Raw genomic sequence first — 8,898 nt, 5'->3', positions numbered from 1 at the left:
TGGGCCACTATTGCCGCTACCCCTTGAAGGATCTCAGTTTGTTGAGGACCCTCAACAGAAGGTTGTGAGGAGGGAACAGATAAATCTTGGACCATCTGTTCCAGTTGAGGGACATCGCGTCCACTGCTTCCGCTAAGGGGTCCTCGTACGGGGCACGTACAGGGGCGACTTCTTGTTGTCTTTCGTCGCAAAGAGGTCTATCTGCAGTTCTGGGACTGATTCAGAATGAAGGAGAATGATCCTGCGTCTAAGGACCATTCCGACTCTATCGGTGTGAACCTGGATAGAGCGTCCGCTGTCACATTGCGGACTCCTTGAAGGTGAACTGCCGACAGGTACCACTTCTTCTTTTCCGCCAATCGGAAGATGGCCAACATCACCTGGTTGAGAGGTGGTGACCTCGATCCTTGTCGATTCAAGTATCTCACAACTACCTCGCTGTCTATCACCAACCTTATGTGGATCGAGTGACGTGGGGAGACTTTCTTTAAGGTAAGGAGCACTGCCCTAGCTTCTAGAAAGTTTTATGTTAAAGGTCTTGAATAGCTTGGACCAAGTCCCCTGGACTTTTTTCCGATGAGAGTGACCTCCCCATCCCTCCTTCGAGGCGTCTGAGTGAATCGTCACCGACGGGGGAGGTGGCTGAAGAAGAACCGACTTCTTTAGATGTCTGGCTTAGGACCAAGGCCTGAGAGGAGTACTTAGCCGAAGCGGCTGGTCTTCTCAGATCTCTTCGCGCGTTTGATGCATAACTTCTCCAAACTCCGATTGCATCCTTTAGCTGTGCTCTTAGCACTGGGTCTGTCACCGAAGCAAACTGGAGAGAGCGCAGTACCCTCTCCTGCTCGCGTCTTGATATCCTTTCGGAATCTAGAAGTCTCTTGACAGAACCCGCTATCTCCTTCCTTTTCTTCGCCGGGGTGGAGAAACGGTGTGACAAAAGGTCCCAGTGGATTCCCAGCCACTGGAACTTTTGAGATGGAGAAAGTCGAGACTTTTTCTGTTGATCTTGAAGCCTAGGTACTCTAGGAACTGGATCACTTGACTGGAAGCTTGCAAGCATTCGGTCTCGGATGCTGCCTACACCAACCAGTCGTCCAGGTAGGCTACTACCTGAATTCCCTTTAGGCGTAATTGTTTGAGAGCTACGCTCGCAAGCTTCGTAAAAATCCTTGGGGCTATGTTTAGCCCGAATGGCATGGCTCCGAAGGTGTATAGTCTTCGTTGTAGCCTGAACCCTAGGTAGGGGGAGAGTCGATGGCTAATTGGAATGTGCCAATAGGCGTCTGACAAGTCTATAGAGACGGAATATGCCCTCTTGGGCAGTAAGGTCCTTATGTGTTGCAGTGTTAGCATTTTGAATTTGCAATTCACTATGAACTTGTTGAGTGGCGACAAGTCCAGAATGACTCTGAGCTTTTCCAAGTCTTTCTTGGGAACACAAAACAGCCTCCCTTAGAAATTGATGGGCTTTACCCTTCGGATCACCTTTTTTCTCCAACAGTTCTTGAACGTACTCCTCCATAACGGGGGTGGAGTGTTGGAAAAACCGAAGGCACGGGGATGGAGTGCTGTACCAGCTCCCGCCCAGTCCATTCTTGAGTAGGCTGTGGGCCCAGGGATCGAAGGTCCACCGATCCCGAAATTTCAGAAGTCTCCCTCCTACCGGTATCACCTCACTTGGACTGCCGTCCTGAGGTCTTGCCTTCCTGACCACGACCACCCTGAATCCCCTTCCCCTTGAGGGGCGTCTAGACGAGCCTCTGGCTGCTCCTCTAGGCTTTGCTCGAAAGGAAGTAGACTGCCCTTCGAACGCTGGGGTGAATGCCGTGGACTGTGTCGACACGGCCTGGGGTACCCACTGAAAAGTGGTCGGGGTTTGTGCCACAGTCTGGGGCACTGGGGGCAATGGCAATTGCAGTTGCTGTTGCTGTCTAAGAGGCTTGGCTGGCCGAGACGGTAGCCTAGTCCTCATAGTCTTCCTCTTTAGTTGAGGACCCTCATCCGGGGAAGACTTTCTTTTGATAGCCAGGTCCCACTTCTGGAGAAGGTTTCTATTCTCCAAGGCGGCCTTATCAACAACTTCTTTGACCAAGTCGGTAGGGAAAAAGTCTTTTCCTCAAATGTTGGAGGAGATTAGTTTCTTTGGCTCGTTCCTCACCGTAGCCGAGGTAAACACGAACTCCCTACAAGCTCTCCTCGTCACTGTGGCCAGATGAGACTTGGCTACTACCATGAACATTTCATGGACCTTGGGGTCACTTGCCATCGTCTCGAGAGTAGTCTGAAGAGACATTGAAGCAGTCAGTCTTTCTTTTGTATCGAACTCACTTCGCAAAAGAAAGTCAGACAGCTTAGGGAGGTCCTTGCCGAACTGACGTCCGGCAATATCAGCCTCCAACTTTCCAACTGCGAACGTAAGATGGACGTCCTTCCAGTCTTTGTGGTCCATAGGCAGGGCCAGCGACAAGGGTTTACACTCCTCTAGGGAGGGGCAAGACTTGCCGGCCTCGACTGCTTTTAGTACAGCCAGAAACCCTTTCTCTAAAAAGGGGAAGGCTCTAGTAGGCGAGGACACAAAGGAAGGGAGCTTCCTATTCAATGCGGCTACCTTTGAGTTAGAGAAGCCCCTCTCTTTCATCGAGGATGAAAGTAGAGCTTTAGCCTTAGCATGGTCCATCACTATGACCTCCTTCGGCTCTGTCTCCTCCTTTGAAGCTGGTTCCTTCCTCAGCCGGACATAACAGTCCGGATATGATGCCTTGCTGGGCCAGAATTCCACCTCCTCCAGGGGAACTGAGCCCAGCTTATCCGAGATGACGATCTTTCCAGTCGTCATCGGCATGTGCTTAGCATACCTCCATGGGTTAGCATCTGAGCACAAGGGAAGGTCTTTCACATTGAGCTTTTTCTGGGGCCCATGTGATTCTGCAAGGCACTGCATTCGCAGTTCCATTGCAGCCGCCTTCTCCTGATTCTCCTTCTGCATTTGTTGGATCATTCCAACAATAAAAGAGAGGGCCTGTCCCAGCTCTACTGGGAGACCGGCCGATGTAGAGGGAATGGGCTCTTGAATCTGAGCCGGAGTAGCCGACACCTCGACGACGTCTACCTCTACAACGTCTGGGGCTTGAACTTCATCCTGGGCTTCTGCCAGGAGGTCTTCCTCCTGACACCCGTCCACATCAGACATCCTGTCATCTAACTGGATGTCTTGCATCGCGACCGCGACTTCTACACCTGGATCTGAACTTAAGGGATCTCCTCTTGAGGCTGGGGAATCACTGCATCAGCTGATGCCGTAGGGAAAAGATACGCCCTCATCTTCTCACTTGGAAGATAAGGGCCAGAAGTGTTCTTTTGGAAGCCCCTTACCCAGGTACGAAGCTTCTTCCTAGCTATATCCCTTGATTCCTCTGTCCTAGGGGAATTAAAGGTCTCAGTAATCAGGTTAGTGCGCACAGTACATACCTGAGGGTCCCAATACCGGAGATCATCCTTGGAGACAGCGTATGCTGCGTGTCTCCTACAAAACTCATGTCCGCAGAGGTTCTTGCTGCTGACGTTGCAGAAAGCACTTCCCCACTTCGGAGTGTCCTTCTGTAAAGAGAAGAAATTTCCATGAGTATCAAGTGAACTATGTATCACTGGATATGCATAGTATAGCATAACAATTCAGAAAGGAAAGACACACACTTGTGTTTCCCTCACAACCCATTGTTGCAGCCTTCCAGATAATAAAATCAAAATGGTTTATCTCTTCTAGAGTAACCAATGTAAGGTTTCCAGAGGAAACAGGTGGAGCTCACACCTAAGCAATGATTTTAAAATCCTGGATAATAGACAGGAAAGAACTCAGCTTCCTATCTGTAGGGCAACAGCAAAGGGATGTGCAAGAAAACACAATAGTGTTAGAAGACACAGTGCTGTACCAAAACCCTTACCATAGTTTTCTTCTTACTGTATATGTTATACTGAAGAATACTAGTACAGTATAGGGGGATGTGTGCCAGCCTGCCTTTGCCGGCCGGCACACACCACAACTAACTTTAAAGTATACTACTTAACAGCTATAAGGCGGCAGGACTCTGATTCAAATGCATGTGCCGGTCGGCAGCAACTGCCGGCCGGTAACAGCCAATGTTGGCCGGCAATGGCTGCCGGCCAGCAACTACACAAGGTAGTACCCACCTGCTGGCCACACTCTTGGTGACCGGCAGACAAGGGCTGACATAAGCCGGCCGGCAAAGGTACAAGACCGATGCCAGCCGGCAGCAAAAGAACCAGAGGACTACACCTGCCCGGCTGCCGGCCTCATAGGCCGGCAGCCGGGTCAGGTACAGCACTAGAAGAAAAATAGAATGGATGCCGGGATAAGAGTGTACACAACCTCCAAGCCCGGCAACCGAAAGAGTGCACATAAGGAAGGGGAGAAACTAATTCAGGCTTCCTGACCAATGCCGTCTGGCTCTACAGGCAGGCATGGATGAGGGACCAAGAGAGGTCCGGGCAGCACTCGAAAACATAAGACCCTTGCCGGCCAGCAGCTCTGCCGGCCGGCAAGGGGCTGAGTCAATTCCACATCCTAACCTATACTAGGTCCAGATTTAGAACGACGTACAGTACAGTAATGGCTCGGCCATTACGGAGAAAGAGGGGGAAGGGACAAGAGGGTCCTGCCAACCTTGCTTTAGTGACAGATCACCCGCAGCCAAGAAACTTATCTTAGCCTAAGGGAGATCTAAGGGGGAAGGCCAGCAATACTTGCCAGCTCCCAGAGCACCAAAGCAAGGAAGGCGTTGCTACTCCCAGGGAAAGAACTTATCCTCCCCTGAGAACAGCAACAAGGACTAGTCTGGTAGATCACAAAAGAAGGAATCATATCCACAGAAACCTTCGGTAGTGACCTAAGGGAGCTAAGCTCCCTTTGTCTGTGTCAGGTCAGCGATGGGGACTCTGCCCCAAGCCAGACAACACAGACTCAGACTAAAAAACTCTGTTGTTCTATCCCTCTTGAACCATACTACAGGTACAGGAAGGTACAGTAACACCCCAGTATAGTTTTATCGAAAATAAATTCGGAAAAAAACCACTTACGGATAAGCCCAAGGCTTAAACAGAGGGAAAGGGATTGCATACCTTCTCCGAAGAAAAGAAAGCAACCGGGGAGTATGATAAAGTATACTAAGGCTCCATAAGCAACTAGCCTAGGCACCAAGAGAATCGATTACCTAAATCACTGAAACTCACTCGTATACTATCTTGGAAATATTCCACACAGTCTAACATGTATAAAATATAGCCTAAAGCTTCAATAAAATTTTAATTACACTCGGAAAAACCATAATCATGCATGAAGTACTAGGACCAAACGACTAGGCTACATGGCCTAGCGTAGGCCAGAATGGCGAATATTTCGCCAAATAATACTAAGCACGAAAGGAAATCCTATGTAATGCTAAATAGCTAAAATTTATCAAAGCAAAACAACCAGGAATGTCGCTCTGACTAACTAATTTATACCTAGCGAGCGACAGTGTCCAGGACACCTCTGGTAGGCTACGGCTCTTGTATCAAAGATTAATCCTATTAATCACTCAAAATTTTACCAAGAGCCTACATTTATACATAAAAGACATTATACTCAACTTATCAGAGGCCGACGAAGACGGAGAAGCCATGAAAAGTAGAATAAATCCAAGATTTGCGAGAAAAACAGGAAAAAACACCGAGTTGTTAAGCTACGCAAAAAGGAATACAGATGGCGCCAGGATTGGCGCCAGGCACGCATACGAATCGGAGGATAGGGAAGCCTTGGGAGCGGCTCCCCTTTTTCTTTCCCGAATTCGTAGTTCGCCAATCACCTCCTACGAGACGAAATCTCTGTCCAGGATGTAGATTGCCATGTGGCGTGTCTAGAATACGTCCTCTGATATGTCGCGATATCCCTTCCACGAGGGATACTCGCTCCAGGAGTTAGAATTCTGATACCTTAAGGTAAATTCTCTGGGAATATCGCCGTAGTTGTAATATACCCTAGGAAGCTACCCTACAGGAACTTCCATCAGGACGACATGGCTTGAGCCCAAATATATATATATATATATATATATATATATTTTTTTTTTTTTTATATATATATATAAATATATATATATATATATATATATATATATTTGTTTATCTATATATATATATATATATTCATATATATATATATATATATATATGTATATATATATATATATGTGTGTGTATATATATATATATATATATATGTGTGTATGTGTATATATATATATATATATATATTGGCAACTCCTTGTCATGACTATGGGTAATGTCAAAAGCAAGCGACCGGTGACACCCAGTCAAAATATTTATATCAATTCTTCCAGACGCTCAATTGAAAAGATGAACATTTTTTCTTTTTTTTATTTTAGGACATGGAGAGGCGTACCCAGTCAAAGGCTCCAACCAATTTATCGGTTTCTAGTTAAACATCACTCTTTTTTTGCGCAAGCGTATTAATTGAGTAGTTGAGAACTAAAAGAGTCCAGATTATCAGTAACATGAAATTCAATTTGTTTATTTTTATTCTAAATTCTTATTTACTCCCACCGCACGACGAAAGCGATTTCGTAAGCTAAAATTTCAATCAAAAGTTCGGGAAAATAATATATTACTTGAATAGTTCAATAATTTCAACACTGACTGCATCGGTTACCTTTTTGTTTGTATTGGTAAAGTTCATCATGGTTGATAAGGTTGCAAATATGTTGCGAATGAAATGTAAAATGAACTAAAATTTATCAATATGATAAGAGTACAATATGCTAAGTGACATGCTGGTTTTCTTTTATATAACGTACCCGAGTCCCATCCACATCCCACGGGTTTAATGTTGCACTTTGCCCACCTGCCGTGACGCAATAAACAGGGTGTGATGAAAGTCTTATCTGCCCCAACATTCTTGAAAGTGACGTCAAAGGTACAGGTTTAATATTCTAAACGTTTATGATAATGCCAATTCCTATGGTAAAATGGGCTTGCATGCACATTTGCGAGAGTTTTAAAATTGAATGTCATGTGTTAATATTACTGATACCTTGATTTCTCCACTGAAAACCATGTTATCTATTCCTTGGTCAGTAGCCGTGACGTAATTTCATCGTTATTACATTACTGAACTGCTGGCTGCCTCAAATCCCGTACAGTTTCAAACAGATAACACCGAAGAATTCGCCGTTGTATTGAACAGAATAGCTTATGAAGCTAGGTGATCTACTAACACCACGGGACCAAACGTACAAAATCGGAAGGTCAAGCAGCTTTATATATGTCATTAAACTACTAAAAGTAAAATACCTGAGCAGCTTGTTCGGGCGTCAAAAAGTAAGCCATACCGCTTATCTGAAATAGCGTGTTATCTCTCATGTTACCTTACCCCACAAGATAATTGATAATAAGGTAAATTCCAGCATAATCTAGTCAACACCTAGGTTCAGATTTTCAAAATCCTGTGTCAAACGTCTTTCTAACTCCTTAAGAAACAGAGTTAATGAACATTATCGTAAGCAGAAGAAGGAGTCGTTCAATTACAAAGATCACGTGACTTCAGATGTGACATCACGTGATTATCCGAACCATCATAGCAATAAATTTGGGGTCGAACGTCTTTGTAGCACATATCATTCGGGGGCCGATATACAAGCGTTCCCGCTAGTATACAACTTCAAACCTATGTCACGTGACCTTACCCCACGTGACCATCTAAATGCGTCTGCAAATAGCCTAGGCCACAATTCAAGTTTTGACCTACAAAACTTGGGGTCAAACGTCTTTCTAGCTGATTCAGAGGCTGAGAAACAAGCATTGCTGTTATAGTACCTTTTGAAAACTCATGTCACGAGACCCTACCCCACGTGACCACCTGGTCACATCCTCACATAGCCTAAGCCACCCCTTATAAGTTTATCTTGAAAACCTGGGGTCGAAAATCTTTCTAGCTTATTCAGAAGCTGTGAAATAAGCTCCCCGATTTTGCTTTTGAAGCGTCTATCTCTATATCTACCTATCTATCTATGTCATGTGACCTTACCCCACGTGACCATCTAAATGCGTCTGCAAATAGCCTAGGCCACAATTCAAGTTCAGAACTACAAAACCTGGGGTCAAACGTCTTTCTAGCTGATTCAGAGGCTGAGAAACAAGCATTGCCGTTATAGTACCTTTTGAAAACTCATGTCACGTGACCCTACCCCACGTGACCACCTGGTCACATCCGCACATAGCCTAAGCCACCCCTTATAAGTTTATCTTGAAAACCTGGGCTCGAAAATCTTTCTAGCTTATTCAGAAGCTGAGAAATAAGCTCCCCCGATTTTGCTTTTGAAGCGTCTATCTCTATATCTACCTATCTATCTATATATAGAACACTGAATGTTTATGCAAAATATGCCATATTTTTTTGCATATATTTGACGTGATATCTCTTGACCCTTGAAAGATAAGGACTTGAAACTTTCAGGATCGCCTAGAAATAATAAGAAAAGGCAAATCCTAAAGTTTCAAGCTTCTACTTAGTCGGAAAAGTACTTTACTAAAAACCAGTATTTTCACGTTTTGGTAATCGTACATAACAGCACTGGCCGCATTTTTGAGAGAGGGCGTTTTTTTTATCCCCGGTCGCGCTTGCCAGCGCTGTGATATATATTTACATTTACATATATATATTTACATTTGCATATATATATATATATATATATATATATCACAAGCACATGTGATTTTAATTAATGTAAATATCACCTACAAATGGCATTTAATACCGAATTCTATCTTGGGAATATATATCCACTTGGAATTCATTTTATGGTAACAGCTTCTGGCCGGGTG

Source organism: Palaemon carinicauda, chromosome 12 (assembly GCF_036898095.1).
Source record: "Palaemon carinicauda isolate YSFRI2023 chromosome 12, ASM3689809v2, whole genome shotgun sequence".
NCBI lineage: Eukaryota > Metazoa > Arthropoda > Malacostraca > Decapoda > Palaemonidae > Palaemon > Palaemon carinicauda.
This window is presented reverse-complemented; position numbering follows the sequence as displayed.